At 39.0% G+C, this 19,740-nt stretch overlaps 1 pseudogene; it reads left to right on the forward strand.

Annotated features, from left to right (window-relative positions):
• The first annotated feature begins 18,354 nt into the window (after positions 1-18,354).
• Positions 18,355-19,287, forward strand: LOC149166172 (protein GLUTELIN PRECURSOR ACCUMULATION 3-like; annotated as a pseudogene).
• Positions 19,288-19,740: the final 453 nt, after the last annotated feature.

The raw sequence follows: 19,740 nt of genomic DNA on the forward strand, positions 1-19,740 counted from the left end.
GGACTTCAAGAAATGCATGTCTAACTTCCCCTTCTCCCTCTTTCCCAAATCACTCACTAACTTCCCCTAAAGAGGTCAAGATCTGCTTGATACCTCTTAGATTCATCATTCTCCATATCATATGCCTTGGTGAAGATCTGCTTCACTAAAGGAATGTTCATACTTCTTCTATCAGTCACTTTCCCCCCATTGATAGCCTAAGACTTCATTCTTAGCGCTTTTTCTCATCATTATCATATTAACTACTAACTTTATTATGTAACTCCCTATCTCTTTTCCCTTCCCCTACTAAAACTATCTCTATAACTCCCCTATATACTTATCCCCTCCCCTTGGTTGAAAAATAACCATATACATCCTTGGGAATTGCTAAGTTTATCTGAAACTCAGCAAGAACCCTCATTGACCCCTCTAACCATCTTCCAAATGCATAAGGACTCATTATTTTGCATAATTTCCCTTCATATGTATAAAAATCATCTCTTTGGCCTTGGTTTGCTTTTATAAGGCATGAAACCCTCTTTGGCCACTAAACCCCTCCCAAAATCACATCACTTTCCCCCTAAGTGCCTTTGGACTCCTTCCAAGGCATAAGAATACAAAAACCATGAAAAACCTTCAAAAAAGGATAAAATCCTCCCTTTTTTGGCTATCGGACCCCTTCCGATGCATTAGAATCCATGCCAAACTATAAAGGAACCCTTCCGATTTCCCAAAAGGCTTGGCAGTTCACAAAAACATGGGTCCGATATAATAAAGTTTCATTTGGACCCCTCCGAATTCATTTGCCTTGCCTTTTCATAAAAGCGTGCTCCGATGATATAAATATCTGTTTGATCCCCCTATGATGCGATATCACTATCGGGAGGGGGCAGTGGCATATATAAGCGAAAATGGCTAAGTCTCAAGGCATGGGGCATAGCGCGGATGGGCCGGACTTGAAAACATATAAAGTGGACCGGTAATAGTATATCGGGTCCGTGCAGTTCGGCGATCACATATATCTCAACCCTCTGCCCCGTCGATTGCCGAAGTCCCGATATAATCGCAGCGATCCATTTTTGGGCCCCAGATCTGACGGCCCAGATCTTGTCGCGCGGTCCCCCACTTCGCATCGCCCCATATACTGCTCCGATTTGGCGGAGCCGATGAGTTATCAAATGCAGTGTTGAGGGTTTTCGGGTTCGCGGACCCATTCCACAGTTAAAACCGCCCATTTGGGTCCCGCCGATGGGTCGGACCCAAAATAAAATAAAGAGGGCCTGTATAACTTATCGGGTTCGATGGGTTTCGGCGTTTTTATGTGGCAACCCCATGACCCCGCCGATAGCGAATTGCCGAGTTAATCTCAGTCGCCCATTCAGGCCCAGAGATCAACGGCCCATATTCAATCGCATCACTCCTATATGGCTCCGACCAATGGAGCCGAAAAGTAATAAAGCACGGCATAAAAGCATATCGGGTCCGAAAGGGTCCGCACTGTGTGCTCCTATATCCCAGAGCCGAAAAATATTAAAGGGCAGTTTTAAAGGATTTCGGGTCCGCATATTGATTTTGTTAAAAACCGCCGATATGAAATCGTCGATGGGCCGGACCCGATCTCCATAAAGAAAGGGCATATAAGCATTTCGGGTCCGCGGCATTTCGGAGGTTTTATGTGTTGGGGCCAATGGTCTGCCCCGATGCGAATTAGCGCCAGTTGTTGGATCTGCCTTCGCGCGATCCCACGGCCAGGATTTAATCTCCACTACAGTGTCGTTCCCGCCTATGTTTTTCACGAATTTTACATAGAAATTGGTCTTTTTCTGTGTAAAAGAAAAGCCGGCATTTTTTTCATATTTTCACATATATGCCCGCGCCCGGCTCCCAATAAGGGAATTCATGCATCCCTAAGCTTTCTGAGATCGCTCCAAGGCCCAGTTTTGCTTCAGATAGCCAGTTTCGGCCTCGGCACAGTCGGAAACATTTTTTCCTCATGTTTGCACCATTTTTTAAAGTTTAAAGCTAGTTTTGATCGGCCAGAGCGCTGATAGCATTCCAATGGCCACGGAGGACATTAGCAGCAGTTATGTTTGCATTAAAAGGCAAAAGGGGGCGATGGGATAGTTTAAAAAGTATCAGCGGTGAGAAAAGGCCCAGATTTAGTGCCAAAGTGTATCAGGATGCGACAAAGAGTATCAGTCTAGTTTTTCAAAGCAGACGAAAGCAAAGCAAGCCCAGAAAAGTCAACAAAGCATCATTCAGCCATTAAGTCTCACCAACACTTCTTTTGTTTCCTTAAAGCCACCTAAAGGCATAGATGAAGGCTTTCAAGGCAGAGTTATTGCAGAGACATTGTTCCCAGTCATATTTTTGGAGCAGTGCTGCTTCCTTAATTGCGCAGTTATCACACAGAGGACAGCGCGTGGCTCAAGGCACTCTTTCAGTCCATTTTTGAAGCTACAGGACCCTGTACAGCCCTAAAGAGCCATTTTGATGAGGCTGCTCCCTCATGTGCAGCTATTTTAGATATTTTATTGCATTTATTTCCAGCACACCTTGGCATTCGAAGCAGTTATTGCACAGATCTTTTTTGGCTCTGTTTTGATAGATATTTTGAGATATTTTCTCCTTTGGCACGTGTTCAAGGGATGTTTGTAAATATTTTCTATTTAAACAACCCTTTGTATTTATGTAAAGGGTTGGTTGGTCGATAACTTCCTCTCTAGACTTGCACTGTATTTTCTGAGAGTCTCTATAATCAAAGATCGCTAGAATGTTTGGGAGATGAACTGGCTGTTGTGTTTTAATGACTAAAGAGTGACTATGGAATCCTAACACTTCTACATAGCCCAATAAGTGTTTCTTATCTCTGTTTACAGTTTATATGTTTTATGGCATCATTGTTTCACTATCTAAATAGCAGAAAGAAAGAATAGTTCAGAGCTCACTTAGTTGTATTCTGTTCTCAATTTCTGTGATTTATCTATGTTTTCCTCTGAATTAGTCCTGAATATGAATACTGATTGGCTCATATTTACACTAGTTCCTTCATATATGAATGTTGTTTAGGAATCCTTGATCGCTCCTATATAAATGTTCATTCACCTTCCCTCTGTTAGCATAATGAGAGCTACTTAGTTGCCTTTCATTCACTGACCTTCATTCCATCCTTATTCCAGCTTGATATTGTTTTATGTGTAGCTATCCTGCTCTGTATTCCTCTTGTGACCAAGAAAACGCAACAGCAAGCCTAATCCATGACTCCATGCCCAATGGTTTGAACTTCTCACACTATGCATCCCAACTCTGTTTGAAAGAATCCCCCATCCCACCAAACATAAACAAAACCCCCTTGAACTCATTATCTAGCCTAATATCATCTTCAACAAAGCTAAATTATAAAGAGAGAGCCCTCTCTGATTGCAGGTAGGCTAGGACCTACAGTCCAAAGATTGGTTTGTGGTTACCTCGGTCGTATCCTTTAAGGAGCTTTAAGGACAACTTGAGTGATAACATAATGGCGACTCCGCTAGGGATCATCCTCAGATAATTTCACAAATCAAGGTGGAAAGCTCCACTGGGAAGGAACCAGACCTTAAAAAGTTTCTTTCTAACCCTTATATTCTAAAAAAATTCCCGAAAAAACAAGCTAGAAGCTAGCTCCCAAAAAAGAATTCACGTTATACAAGGTCAAATCCAGACCCAAATCCCCCAGCAGCTTTTGAAAATCCCAATATAATCCCAAGGAACCTCAGGAAGCTAGAGCGAAGAGAGGATTTTGCTGATAATAGTCCTGAAGCAGTTCACCCACGCTGTGGCCCAACCCCTGCCAAAGTTTTATTTCATTCAACCCCTAGTTCCCCTTGTTCTTCATCCACCTCTCAAAGCACTCCTTCCACACCTCCATTCACTACACATACTACCAATACTACTCCTATTATCCCAGTTGTTCCTATTGTCCCTCTTATCCCTGTGAATATGGCTAACAGATATGCACCTTTGCAATTACCTGCTAATCCTGGAGCTATGCCTCAGGATTACCAAACTAAAATCACATATTTTGATGGCACAATTGCCTGCACAGCCCTTCAACATACAAAGAAAATGCAGGATTACTTTGAAAGCTATGAGATTGACAATGATGGTGTGAGAATGAAGATTTTTGTCCAAAGCTTGTCAGGTGATGTCAGGACATGGTTTAGAGCACTTCCAGCCAATTCCATAGCAGACCCAGAAGCCTTATACCAGTCATTTATCAACATATGGGAGAAAAAGAAAGACCCTTTGCACATACTAGCTGAATATGATACAATCAAAAGAAGTCCACAAGAAACAGTCTTGGACTATTGTGCAAGGTTCAATAGCGTTTATAATGCTGTCCCACAAAACTTAAGGCCCCCACCTGACCTTGCCTTATATAAATTCCTTGATGGATTTGACCCAGATATGGCCTACCAATTAAAAGAAATAGCCCCTAACAACCTTGCAGACATGCAAAATGTGGCTATCACTGTGGAGGCAAATTTAATTGCCAAAAGAAACAGAGCTAGAACTGAGAGAAGAACCACCTTCAAGGAAGAGCCCTCAGCCTTAGATCAAAAGCTAGATGCTATTATCAATGGCATGCACAGGCTAGGAGACAGAGTAGAAAGTGTTGAGAGGAAATCATCATGGGAAGGGCAACAGCCCAATGCCATAAGGAACCCAAATTTCAGGAAAACTCAAAATCCAAACGCTGGTAGGTCTAGCCCAGACCATGATATAAGACCTCCTTTCCAAGAAAACTATACAGAAGCATCCACATCTAGTGATGCCATAGAGGACAGTCATATGAACTTGGTGGATTTGAAGGGTGAGCAACAAATTTTTCTAACCCAAGAAGACCAAGATGACCATGAGATAAATCAATTTCAGACTAAGTCTGGTGAGTCTTTTGACTTTAAACAAGGCTATGATTCAGCTATTTATGAGGTCCACAAACAGTATAAGTTGAGGACAAGAACCATAGATTTGCCCAAAAAAGTTAAACCAAAGGAGGGCAAACACCCCAACCAGATTAGAGGCAAGGCTATTATAACAGAAAAAGTTGATATAACTGTCCCAAACCCGCACCAAGTGACTGTAGAAGACATAACAGACATACAGCCTTCTGTTGATCAGCCTCTGCCACCTTCTCCCTCGAAAGAGAACTTGAATAGCACTCCTAAAAGCCTTCCCAAAATAGAAATACCTCAAGGTATCACTCACCATAACACTGATAATCAAGAGGAAAACGTAGAAAATACACTTGAAAAGGGGAAATCTGATATTGCCAACACAAAGACTCCATTGGAGAAACCATTCAACTTAGAAGCAGAAATAAGCAAACTTAAGATTTTCATCCCCTTATCTGAACTTGCAAAGCATGATGTGTATAGGCAACAAATCCAAAGATCACTGCAAATGCCAGAGAATAGGGATGATGTGAATGTTTTAGATGATACACCTGAATTCCTTTTTGGTCCAGAAGTTGATGGCAAATTAGCACATGGAGCTGTTCTCCCCTTTTATGTCAGTCTGCACATACATGATAAAGTTTTACACAATGCAATGTTTGACTCAGGTGCCTCACACAACCTTATGCCCAAAGTTGTAATGGAGAAGCTAAACCTTGATGTAACAAGACCCTACAAAGATCTATTCTCCTTTGACTCAAGTCAAGTCAAATGTTTAGGCCTCATCAAAGGCTTGTGTGTCTCCTAAGTCCAATACCCAAACAAGACAATCCTCATGGATGTGGTGGTTGCTGACATTCCACCAAAGTATGGCATGTTGTTGTCAAGATCTTGGGGGGCAAAACTCCAAGGATCTCTCCAATTAGACCTCTCCTACGCCACTATTTCAGTCTTTGGGCAACCAAAGAGACTGTATAGAGAAACACTGATGAAGTATGTGGTAAGTAGTGAGGAAAAGCCCCAGAATTTCCCTATCTATTCAATCCATTCTGATATGGATTCTTTTATTTTGTTTAATGATGAAACAAGTCCTCCAACTAATGAGAGACCTTTGCCTTTAGAACAAGAAACATGCATCAATCAAGAATCGGTTGCCCATACCCAGGAAACTGTCAAAACAGTCAGTGCAACCAGCATACAAGAAGAACCACATGAAGCACAAAACCTAGGTCTGCCCAATCCTAAAATGACTGAAACTCTTAATATTAACCACAAGCAAGAAATCACATGGCATTTAGAGTTTGATGGTTCTGTTAATAAGCTAGGAGCAGGGGCAGGAATATGGATTCACAATACACATAATAGCCATGCAGAGGGTCATGCTTATAGACTGAATTTCAAATGCACCAACAACATGGTTGAGTATGAGGCACTCCTCTTAGGCCTTAAGTTGCTCAAAGCTTTAGGAGCTACCAAACTTTCCATTCTAGGTGACTCAGACCTAGTAATCCAACAAATGAAAGGCAACTTTGTTACCAATGATAGAAGGCTAAGAGCTTATAGGACTGCTGCCACTGCAATACTTGATACCTTCACTAAATCCAAACTTGCTAAGATTTCAAGAAACCATAACATTCATGCTCACAGCCTAGCCACTTTCGCTAGTACATGCAAGCTTCCTTTTGAGCCCAATCACCACTTTACTGCTGAGATAAAGCACAGGCATGCTGTCCCTAACAATGTTAAAGATTGGCAAGTGTTTGAGGATGATGCTCAAATCAACAATTTTCTTACCTTACAGCATGAGTTTTCAGGCCTAAACATTGATATGGAAGCCATGGATGATCCACTGCAAGCAATAAACCAAATCCAGCAAACTGTAACAGCTAGAAAATTGCTACAGCCAACCATCTTTGATGAAGAAAACATAGAAGAGCTGAAACAGATGCATTTGGAGGAAATAGCCAAAACAGAGGCCGAAATCATTGATTTAAAGGATAACTTTCTGCCTGTTGGCCTCACTCCACTAGAAGACATGTTTGATGCAAATGATGTGCCCAAAAAGCCAAAAATGTAGCCTATAAACACTGCCATAGAAGAATACAACATTGGAACAGCAGAGAAGCCCAAAATGATTAAACTGTCTAAATCTTTGCCTCCTGATCAAAAGCCCAAATATGTTGATTTGTTCAAAGAATTCCAAGATGTATTTGCTTGGATTTATGAGGACTTGAAGTCCTATGACACCTCAATTATTAAACATACCATTCCCTTAAAGCCAAATCAAAAGCCCTTCAAACAGAAACTGAGGAGAATCAATCTTGTGCTTATCCCTTTAATTGAGAAAGAAGTGAAAAGAATGTTTGAAGCAGGTATCATAGCACCCATTAGATTTTCTGAATGGGTATCCAATCTTGTTCCCACAAGAAAGAAAACAGGTGAGATTAGGCTTTGTGTAGATTTGCGAAACTTAAATCAAGTATCCCTAAAGGACCACTATCCTTTGCCCAAAATAGATCACATCCTACAAAGAGTAGTGGGGTCATCTAGAATCTCTTTGCTAGATGGCTTTTCAGGTTTTAATCAGATACTGGTTCACCCAGATGATCAAGACAAGACAACCTTTACAACACCGTGGGGAACATTTAAATATGTGAAAATTCCTTTCGGCCTAAAAAACGCAAGTGCCACCTTTCAAAGGACCATGGACATTGCATTTGCCAAGGAAATCCATGATTTCTTGGTTGTCTATCTTGATGATCTTACCCCTTTCTCCAAATCTGATCAAGAGCACCTAATACATTTGAGACAAGTGTTCCTAACATGTAGGAAATATCGCATTTCCTTGAACCCCAAGAAGTCTTTATTTGACCTTGAAGAAGGCAAATTACTTGGACATATCATTTCAAAAGACAGGATTAGAATTGATCCGGAAAGGATCCAGGCCATTCTCCGAATCCCGTATCCAAGAAACATAAAAGAGCTGCAAGCATTCCTAGGAAAGATCAATTTCCTAAGGAGATTTATCCCAAATCTAGCTGAGCTGATAAGACTGTTGAGCAACATGTTAAAGAAGGATGCCAAGGTAAAATGGTCTCTTGAAACCAAGCAAGCATTTGAAAGTATCAAATTTGCCTTAACTCAAGCCCCAGTCCTCACAAGTCCTCAATTTGATAGGGACTTTATCATATTTTCATTTGCATCTGATAATACTATAGCTATTGTCCTATTGCAAAAGGATGACCAAGGAAATGAAAAGCCAATTGCTTTTTTCAGCCGAGCCTTAAGAGATGCACCCCTGAAGTACCAAATCATGGAGAAGCAAGCCTATGCCCTTGTTAAAGCAATCAAAGACTTCAGAATTTACATTTTATATTCACACGTGATTGCCTATGTCCCAAATGCTGTTGTAAAAGACATATTAACTCAAGAAGGGTTAGAAGGGAAAAGAGGCAAGTGGATTGCTAACATTCTTGAGTATGACATAGAAATAAAACCAACCAAGCTAATAAAGGGACAAGGTTTAGCCAAACTGATGTCCGAAACAAACTTCCAAGCCTTAGACATCAACCAACTGGACAATGAACAGGAGCTGGAGACTCCACAGATCAGTGACACCTTTCTGCAATCCCCATGGTATGCTGATATATGCTTTGTATTGTTAAACCTGTTTTCTCCCCCAGGATTGTCCAGGACAAAGAAGAGATTTTTAAGAATGAAGGCTTTGAAATTTTGTGTCTTAGATGGTGCTTTATTTTGAAAGAATTTTATCAGTAGAGGGCTAATAGAAACCAGCCAATAGAAGTCCACTACTGATAAAATTTTAAGGGCTGGTTTCTATTGGCCCTCTTTGTTTGCGGGTGTAAAGAAGTTTGCTATTTCATGTCACAAATGCCAAATCTTTGAGGGCAAAAGAAAGTTGTTGCCCTTGCCTCTTAAGCCCATCTCAACCGAAAATCCTTTTCAACAATGGGGTCTTGACTTCATTGGAGAAATCCATCCCTCTTCCTCAGGCCAGCATAAGTGGATTCTAACAGCCACCGACTATTTCACCAAGTGGATTGAGGCCATTCCATGCAGGCAGGCCAATGGCACCACCATTATCCAATTCCTTGAGTGCAATATCCTGTCTAGATTTGGCTGCCCTGAGAAGATCATCACCGACAATGCCGTTGCTTTCAAATCCAAAAAGATGATCAATTTTTGCCATAAATTTCACATTACCTTAGGCCACTCTACAGCCTATTACCCTCAAGGTAATGGCTTGGCCGAGTCATCTAACAGGAGCCTGATCAGTATTATCAAGAAGATCTTAGAAGAAAACAAGAAGAACTGGCATAGAAAGCTCACAAATGCCCTATGGGCAGACAGATTATCAACCAAGAAATACATTGGGATGAGCCCTTATGAGCTAGTATATGGCATGGAGGCCAGATTTCCTTCATCACTGGGCATTCCTATTATCAAGCTATTGCAAACGATTCAAGCTGAGCCAAATGATATACAAAGGAGGATAAACCAAACAATCCATTTGCAGCAGACAAGAGAGCAGGTCTATGACAGAGCTCAAATTATGCAAGAAAAGCTCAAAAGGATGTTAGATAAGAGAACTAAGGCTGAGAATTTCTATGTTGGCAACAAAGTTATAAGGTGGGACTCACGAAGAGAAGACAAGGGAAAACATGCAAAATTCGATTTCCTTTGGAAAGGGCCATTTGTTATTTCTACTGTTCAGGGAAATAACACATATTTCCTCAAATATGTAGAGGGCAGCACTGCTGAAGAATGCACTGTAAATGGCCATATGCTGAAGCATTATCATGATCCCTTTTGTTGAACATAACGCAGCTTTGTATATATCTCTTTGTACATTGATATTTGTATATATCAGCACTTTTGTTTTTATTTTTATAAACAGTCCGATTGTTAGAGGAGCAGCAACAAAGTTTGTGAAGACATAGCCAATGCAAGTCCTCTATTTTTGAGCTCTTTCTCTACAGTAATCTCAACAAAACAGAAGAGAAGCACTGTCATATCACAGTGAATTATGTTAAAGAGAAACTGTTTGCAGCTTGTAGTCTTCAAGTCAACAATATCAAAAAGAAAGGAGGATTTTCAGTCTACTTCAGCACCCTTTCAAAGACAAGAAAAGAAGAGCTCCGGTTTTATTCCTTTTTTGGGTCTATTTCACAAGGCAGTGCTCAAGCAAAATTGCATGCAATATCAAGCACGCAGAAGAAAGCAGGCGATGCTTTATTTTTCATAGTGTTTCAGATAAGGAGGAGTGCTGCATTCAGAAGTTAAAATTCTAGTCATTCAGCAATTAGCACGGAAGAGATTCTCAATTCACAGCAACTACAGAGGATCAAGGCATTCTGACCTGCTGTTCTTGGCTTGTCACAAGGAAAAGCCATCCCCAAGTGGAGCCACTGTTAGCCTCCTACTACAGCAGGTTAATCATCTTTCATGATCGACATTTTTACATGCCAAATATGTCATGCTTTTCTTGCTGCAATGCTCCATATTTGCTACAGATGGCCAGAGAAGTATCTATGAGAGTGTGCTAGTCTAAATTCCACCGCTGTGTTCCAGTTTTGATGAGTGATCCATTTTGATCAGTTTTCAAGTATAGGGAGGTCCAAACAGCTTAATCTTGGCCTCCCTAGGTTTCAATTTCCTGTTGTAGAATATAGAGAATGAACATCTGTCCAAACTGTTTAATCTTGGCAGATTTGTAGATAGGTAGAGAAACAAGGGTGCTCAACAGCTTAATCTGAGCCCCTGGATGAAATAAGTGTAGTTGTAGATAGGAGGAAAGCAAGAAGAAAAGAACAAAAATCTGGGTATGCTAGTTCAAGTGCACCCAAACCAAAAAGAAGAGAAAATGCTAGGTGAATAGGCCGGGTAGGTAGCTTTGTGGTTGCAGAATCATGTCTTGTGATCCATTTCATATTGTCAAGTGTTATATCTATCATATCACAAGTTTAAGGTGATTTTTCAGTTGGAGGACTTCAAGAAATGCATGTCTAACTTCCCCTTCTCCCTCTTTCCCAAATCACTCACTAACTTCCCCTAAAGAGGTCAAGATCTGCTTGATACCTCTTAGATTCATCATTCTCCATATCATCTGCCTTGGTGAAGATCTGCTTCACTAAAGGAATGTTCATACTTCTTCTATCAGTCATTTCCCCCCCATTGATAGCCTAAGACTTCATTCTTAGCGCTTTTTCTCATCATTATCATATTAACTACTAACTTTATTATGTAACTCCCTATCTCTTTTCCCTTCCCCTACTAAAACTATCTCTATAACTCCCCTATATACTTATCCCCTCCCCTTGGTTGAAAAATAACCATATACATCCTTGGGAATTGCTAAGTTTATCTGAAACTCAACAAGAACCCTCATTGACCCCTCTGACCATCTTCCAAATGCATAAGGACTCATTCCTTTGCATAGTTTCCCTTCATATGTATAAAAATCATCTCTTTGGCCTTGGTTTGCATTTATAAGGCATGAAACCCTCTTTGGACACTAAACCCCTCTCAAAATCACATCACTTTCCCACTAAGTGCCTTTGGACTCCTTCCAAGGCATAAGAATACAAAAACCATGCAAAAACCATGAAAAACCTTCAAAAAAGGATAAAATCCTCCCTTTTTTGGCTATCGGACCCCTTCCGATGCATTAGAATCCATGCCAAACTATAAAGGAACCCTTCTGATTTCCCAAAAGGCTTGGCAGTTCACAAAAACATGGGTCCGATATAATAAGGTTTCATTTGGACCCCCTCCGATGCGATATCGCTATCGGGAGGGGGTAATCATATGTTTAAAACATCATATATAACCCCTCTGAATTCATTTGCCTTGCCTTTTCATAAAAAGCGTGCTCCGGTGAGATAAAGATCTGTTTGATCCCCCTCCGATGCGATATCTCTATCGGGAGGGGGTAGTGGCATATCTAAGCGAAAATGGCTAAGTCTCAAGGCATGGGGCATAGCGCCAATGGGCCGGACCCGAAAACATATAAAGTGGACCGGTAATAGTATATCGGGTCCGCGCAGTTCGACGATCACATATATGTCAACCCTCTGCCCTGTCGATTGCCGAAGTCCCGATATAATCGCAGCCATCCATTTTTGGGCCCCAGATCTGACGGCCCAGATCTTGTCGCGCGGTCCTCCACTTCGCATCGCCCCATATACTGCTCCGATTTGGCGGAGCTGATGAGTTATCAAATGCAGTGTTAACGGTTTTCGGGTCCACGGACCCATTCCACTGTTAAAACCGCCGATTTGGGTCCCGCCGATGGGTCGGACCCGAAATAAAATAAAGAGGGCCTGTATAACTTATCGGGTCCGATGGGTTTCAGCGTTTTTATGTGGCAACCCCATGACCCCGCCGATAGCGAATTGTCGAGTTAATCTGAGCCGTCCATTCAAGCCCAGAGATCAACGGCCCATATTTAATCGCATCAATCCTATATGCTCCTATATCCCGGAGCCGAAAAATATTAAAGGGCAGTTTTAAAGGATTTCGGGTCCGCATATTGATTTTGTTAAAAACCGCCGATATGAAATCGTCGATGGGTCGGACCCGATCTCCATAAAGAAAGGGAATATAAGCATTTCGGGTCTGCGGCATTTCGGAGGTTTTATGTGTTGGGGCCAATGGTCCGCCCCGATGCGAGTTAGCGCCAGCCGTTGGATCTGCCTTCGCGTGATCCCACGGCCAGGATTTAATCTCCGCTACAGTGCCGCTCCCGCCTATGTTTTTCACGAATTTTGCATAGAAATTGGTCTTTTTCTGTGTAAAATAAAATGCGGCATTTGTTCATATTTTCACATATATGCCCGCGCCCGGCTCCCGATAAGGGAATTCATGCATCCCTAAGCTTTCTGAGATCGCTCCAAGGCCCAGTTTTGCTTCAGATAGCCAGTTTCGGCCTTGGCACAGGCGGCAACACTTTTTCCTCCTATTTGCACCATTTTTTATAGTTTAAAGCTAGTTTTGATTGGCCAGAGCGCCGATAGCATTCCAATGGCCACGGAGGACATTAGCAGCAGTTATTTTTGCATTAAAAGGCAGAAGGGGGCGATGGGACAGTTTAAAAAGTATCAGCGGTGAGAAAAGGCCTAGATTCAGTGCCAAAGTGTATCAGGATGCGGCAAAGAGTATCAGTCCAGTTTTTCAAAGCAGATGAAAGCAAAGCAAGCCTAGCAAAGTCAACAAAGCATCATTCAGCCATTAAGGCTCACCAACACTTCTTTTGTTGCCTTAAAGCCACCTAAAGGCATAGATGAAGGCTTTCAAGGCAGAGTTATTGCAGAGACATTGTTCCCTGTCATATTTTTAGAGCAGTGCTGCTTCCTTAATTGTGCAGTTATCACACAGAGGACAACACGTGGCTCAAGGCACTCTTTCAGTCCATTTTTGAAGCTGCAGGACCCTGTGCAGCCCTAAAGAGCCATTTTGATAAGGTTGCTCCCTCATGTGCAGCTGTTTTAGATATTTTATTGCATTTATTTCCAACACAACTTAGCATTCGAAGCAGTTATTGCACAGATCTCTTTTGGCTCTGTTTTGATAGATATTTTGAGATATTTTCTCCTTTGGCACCTGTTCAAGGGATGTTTGTAAATATTTTCTATTTAAACAACCCTCTATATTTATGTAAAGGGTTGGTTGGTCGATAACTTCCTCTCTAGACTTGCACTGTATTTTCTGAGAGTCTCTATAATCAAAGATCGCTGGAATGTTTGGGAGATGAACTGGCTGTTGTGTTTTAATGACTAAAGAGTGACTATGGAATCCTAACGCTTCTGCATAGCCCAATAAGTGTTTCTTATCTCTGTTTACAGTTTATATGTTTTATGCCATCATTGTTTCACTATCTAAATAGCAGAAAGAAAGAATAGTTCAGAGCTCACTTAGTTGTATTTTGTTCTCAATTTATGTGATTTATCTATGTTTTCCTCTGAATTAGTCATGAATATGAATACTGATTGGCTCATATTTACACTAGTTCCTTCATATATGAATGTTGTTTAGGAATCCTTGATTGCTTCTATATAAATGTTCATTCACCTTCCCTCTATTAGCATAATGAGAGCTACTTAGTTGCCTTTCATTCACTGACCTTCATTCCATCCTTATTCCAGCTTGATATTGTTTTATGTGTAGCTATCCTGCTCTGTATTCCTCTTGTGACCAAGAAAACGCAACAGCAAGCCTAATCCACGACTCCATGCCCAATGGTTTGAACTTCTCACACTATGCATCCCAACTCTGTTTGAAAGAATCCCCCATCCCACCAAACATAAACAAAACCCCCTTGAACTCATTAGCTAGCCTGATATCATCTTCAACAAAGCTAAATTATAAAGAGAGAGCCCTCTCTGATTGCAGGTAGGCTAGGACCTGCAGTCCAAAGATTGGTTTGTGGTTACCTCGGTCGTATCCTTTAAGGAGCTTTAAGGACAACCTGAGTGATAACACATGGGGCAATGTGGTCAATACTCAACACTCACGTGAAACTCAATACAACCGGATGGTTAAATAATTTCACAAGGTTTAATCTCACCAAAGCCACAATGCATTTTTCAATCTTCAACATATGGTTAAAGTTTATCGCAGTGTATATAATTTTACTTTTTGAATTGACCTTATAATTATCTTTAAATATTAAACTTATTTAAATTATATAATTTATACTAAATATTAAATATATTTAAATTATATAATTTATATAATATTAATTATAGTAGTAACATTAATTTTACAATTTAGCATGATGAGATATTTTTAATGTAAATTTTTAAATATTGATTCAATTATTAATAAAAAATTAAAGGTAATAAAAATAACATAATTCAATTTGTTATATTGTAAATTTGATTTTATTAATAAAATTATAAATATAAGAAAATTATAATGTACATATCACATTCACATATATAATATATAAATAGTATCTATAAATCTAGATCTATTTTACCATATAAATTAAATTAATAAACACATAAAAACTTTATATTTACAGTAAATTTATAATGTAACATGATTCTTAATCATGGATATTCACTCTCATTTTATCGTGGATATTATTAACTTGTAAATATGCTTCAAAATGTTACAAGATTCTTAACTATGGATATTCACTCTCATTTTATCATGGATATTATTAACTTGTAAATAGGCTTTGTTACAATATCATAGACCAATACCATTGCTTATCAAAACCACATGCCCAAAAACCATAGCTCATTTCAAAATCAAAATATTTTTCAAATATATTTTTGATTTTATAACATATTTTAAATTAAATCTCAAGGAAAAAATGTTATGATTACTTTTGAGATATATCTAAACCCTCAATCTTCACTACTAAAAATATTCTGTGGATATTCCATAGAGATTAAATCAAGGTTTTAATAAAATTAAAAATGAGAATAATTTTATATATAGAGATGTGAAATTTATATAATATAAATAATATTATTAAGAACTAGCATAGATCCATCTTAACTAAGGATCTACCAAGTGATGAGAAGAATCAAATCTCTTGAGGTGAAAACCTTTCCTCAAGTTTTGCACTCCACAAGAAGTTTGCATCTTCAGAGATTTGATCCTTCCTAGTGCTTGGTAGATCCAGAATTAAGATATGTGTGTGTGTGTGTGTGTGTGTGTGTGTGTGTGTGTGTGCAAAATATTAAATATAACATAGTTACATATAAAGTCTTGAAATACATTCTTTTCCAAAAAATCTAAAGGAAGATTACAATGTACTTAGCTACTTTCCTAGTCTATGATCATATTATAAAACAATCGGGAGTTTTGAAATTATATCCTTGCAGAAGACTCCCGAGAACATACCAAATTTGATTGCATATCAAGCCTACATTATATGGATCATGAAATACATTTAGAGAAACCATGGTATCTAGAGTGATTGCAAATTAAGGTCTCGTAGAGGAGTAGGGGGAGGATAGACTTAGTTCACCGAGGAGGTTGAAGACGAAGCAAGATGAACTTCCAATTATTGAAGCACATCCCTATTGTTTCTCAAGCCATTAATTTTTCCATTCTATTGCTTAATTAAGTGTCAATGCTTAATCAAAATCTCCATTGTTGATGTTAATTATGTGATAAACTAGTCCAAATGCAAATGGAGAGAAATGACTTGATCCTGAAGCTTGGTTGTTGTAACAATGAATACCAACCTTTGATACTCTTGCAAGTGAGTTATACTAAAGTTTGGAGGAGATCCTAGCCCCTATGCCTATCAAGTCATGTGCTCAAAGAATTCCACAAGTGCTAAACTAGTAATTGCCCCAAATGTTGCAAAGGAAACACCGTAAGGCATAAATTCAAGAAGAATCGTGATATATTAAAAATCATTGAAGATAAAAATTAGTAAACAAAATGTCATTCAAAGTTAGAAGATAAAGAGAAATCACTTACATTATGCCAAATTTTGTTTAATATTTTTATTGATTTTGAAAAATAACAAGTATTATGTCATAGTTTAGTGAGGAGAAATATAATGATAAATTCCAACCATTTATACTTATTTTATTTTGATTTTATACTTTCAATATTTCCAAAATTTCCTTCTAGGTGGTAGGTTTCTCCTTGTGAAAGAAAAGGTAAGGATACTCAAAATTTCATTCTAGTTATTTGGACTCAACTTAGAGAAATAAAGGTGACGATACACAAACTGTATATCATTTTATGATCTTTTAACTTAGATTGTAACCCCTCTGTATATTCTAGGGTTTTCTAGTTTTGTTAGGGTTTTTTTTAACATATTTGACTTCGTATTATTTTATCCCTATCCCCTCTTTTATTTTGGCTAGTATTTAGGTATATTTCTAAAGAGTATAAAATCTATCATCAAAATCGATCCATTCAAATCTGTTATTAGAATTGATCCATGTAACTCATTGTTTATAAATTCTATTAACAAATACATCCATTTAAAAAAAATTACAACTAGGAAGTTCGAGCCCTAGGCAATCAGATTTAAATTGAGATTTTAATGAACTGATTTTAAGAAAAGCCTAGGATAAAATATATCCTAATAGGATCTAGTATAAAAATAGGACATAAGTATAAATGTAGACTATGAAACAGAAGCTAGTAAACCAACTATAACATATTAGACATATATTAAAATCAGAAGAGACTAAACACACATTAAATCAAAAGTAATTTTTTTTTGGGAAGGAAACGATTATGGTTTAAATTCATTATTAATAAAAAGGTTGGAATCCATTATAGATTCTTCACTATTGCTATTAATTGATGCTTGCTAGGAGAATCCAGGCAAGCGGGCTGGTTTGTTGGCTTGTTGGTGGTAACCTCACTTGTCTGTTGGTAAGTACTTCCCTCTCTAATCAGTTGGGAAGGATGGGGAACATCTCTTTTCTCATATGTCGGACATCTCTTGTTTCATCTATTGGAAACTTGGAATGGGTGAGTTTGGGGAATGGGTGCTTGCTAAGTATCACCTCCCCTGCTCCCTCCATTCAGCCAACAACATAATAAAATTTCATGCGCGTGGCCAAAAAACTTGTTGAACTAACTCTCTCATGTCTGGTGGAAAATAACTTGGCTTAATCTCTTCTGGTGGTGGTGGTGGGTAAAAGTCCTTCTCTTTCTTTCAGGTATCGGTGATAGGGACCTTCTCTCGTGGTCTCGCGTACTACTCTTGTCGTCTGTTGGGAACATGGAGTGCATGGAATACTTAGGGTAATGGGTGCTATTACAACTTAACATTAGGACTACATAATGCACTTTCCACACAGAAAAGGCTACACATTCACTAGCTTTCTCTTAGTTGGAGGTTGCATTGTGTCATAAGTTTGATTATGAGTTGGCGGGTTTGAGAAGTATTATTGTTACCCTTGAAGAACAAATTCTTATACTCTTTCTTCCTCTTTTCTTTCCCTTATCTCTTTTTATCAATCCATCTCTTATGGAAATCATGTTGGCCTCTTCACTAGTCTTAACTCATATTGTTTCCTCTAATTTATTTGGCTCCATGACTTGAATCCCATTTCTAATTAGAATCTATAGTTTGTTGAGAAAACAACTGACTTAAATTGTCCATCCTAATACCTTTCAAATCAAAACCCGAAGAAACAAGGACCCTATCTCCCTTCCCTCAATTCATTCATTCAGACTTTTAACCAATAGCCAATAGATGTACTTGCTTAGAAACCATGTGTGTACAGATTTAGGTTTGATCCAGGTTTGAAGAGGAAATGGAGCTAGAGAAGGCTTTGGGTTATTTTTTTGCCTTACATATAGCAGTTTGTTGTGATTTTTCTTGGCTTGAAGATGAAGTGGGAAAGACTGAATTTGAAGATGAAGATGAAGAAAAAAGGGACTCCATAGGGTAAAAAAATCCCCTGGAAGGAAAGGTGGTATAATGGGTCTAGGCAAGAGATGAGGCCACACTTGAAACTCGGTCAAGAATGGCCACTTTCTCTATGTTTTTAGTGGTTATGGCAAGGACAATTTCCAGACAAACAATATTCATGTCTTTGATTCGGGAAAGTAGACATGGAGTAAGCCTATGGTGAAAGGAACCCCGCCCCTCCCAAGGACAACCACAGTTGTACCACTGTGGGAACAAATTTGTTTGTATTTGGTGGCACAGATGGGAAGAACCCTCTATGAGATTTTCATATGCTAGACACTACTACAAATACATGGGTGCAACCTAACGTAAGTGGTGAAGGACCACCAGCTCGTGAGGGGCACAATGTTGCACTCATTGATCACTATATATTTATATTTGGAGGTTGTGGAAAAGCTCAAGATGAATCTGAAGAGATATATTACAATGACCTTTACATACTAGACACAGTTAACTTAATTTGGACAAGGGCTGCAACCAATGGTACACCACCGTCTCGAAGAGATAGCCACACTTTCTTGTCATGGAAGAACAAAATTATAGTCTTGGGTGGGGAGGATGCATTAGAATCTTATTTGTCTAATGTCTATGTCCTTGATGTAGATACACTTGTGTGGAAAGAGATCAACACAACTAGACATATATTAGCACCTCGGGAAAGCCTTGCAACAATATCCCTTGGAAATCATTTGTTTGTGTTTGGTGTATTTACTGATGATCATAATTTATTTGAAAATCTTCACATGCTAAACATAGAAACGGGAGTGTGGACCAAGGTAGAAACCACAAGTCAAGGACCATCTGCTAGATTCTTTATTGTTGGAGATTGTTTGGATTTCAAGAGAGGCATTCTCATATTCATAGGAGGGTGAAATGAAAACTTGGGAGGCCCTAGATGACATGTATTATTTGGATACAGAAATGAAAATGAAAAATGGATAAGATGAGCAAAACCCAAAGAAATTTTCTTTAAGGAAGGAGTTGAAAAGAAAGCGTCAAGAGCACCATGTCTTTGCAAATGACCTTGAGAAGGAGAGAGATACACCTAAGCTTGATGTGAATCCTGGAAACATCTTGTCCACAACCCCACCAACTAACATTCCTGCTGGTCAAGAAAAACCTTTTGTGTGCACTTTCAATCCGGTTGAAGAAAAGATATTTGAAGCAAAAATAACTTATGTGTTTCAAAATGGATAAACTATTGAATCACATATTGAAGGGAAGCCTTTGCGTGGGTTATTGTTCTCCTATGAACCTGGATTTTCTCATGATGTACATTCTTATCTCACCAGGAAGAAACTGGCCTCAGAAGCAAGTGCTATGAAATCAAGTGAAACACGAAAGCCTAAATTAAATATTGCTCATGCAATTAAGAAATTTTTGAAGAGAGCAGAG

The sequence above is a fragment of the Pinus tabuliformis genome, chromosome 5_1 (genome assembly GCF_031772625.1).
Source record: "Pinus tabuliformis cultivar Carrire ecotype Pingquan chromosome 5_1, CPIR1, whole genome shotgun sequence".
In the NCBI taxonomy this organism is placed as follows: Eukaryota; Viridiplantae; Streptophyta; class Pinopsida; order Pinales; family Pinaceae; genus Pinus; species Pinus tabuliformis.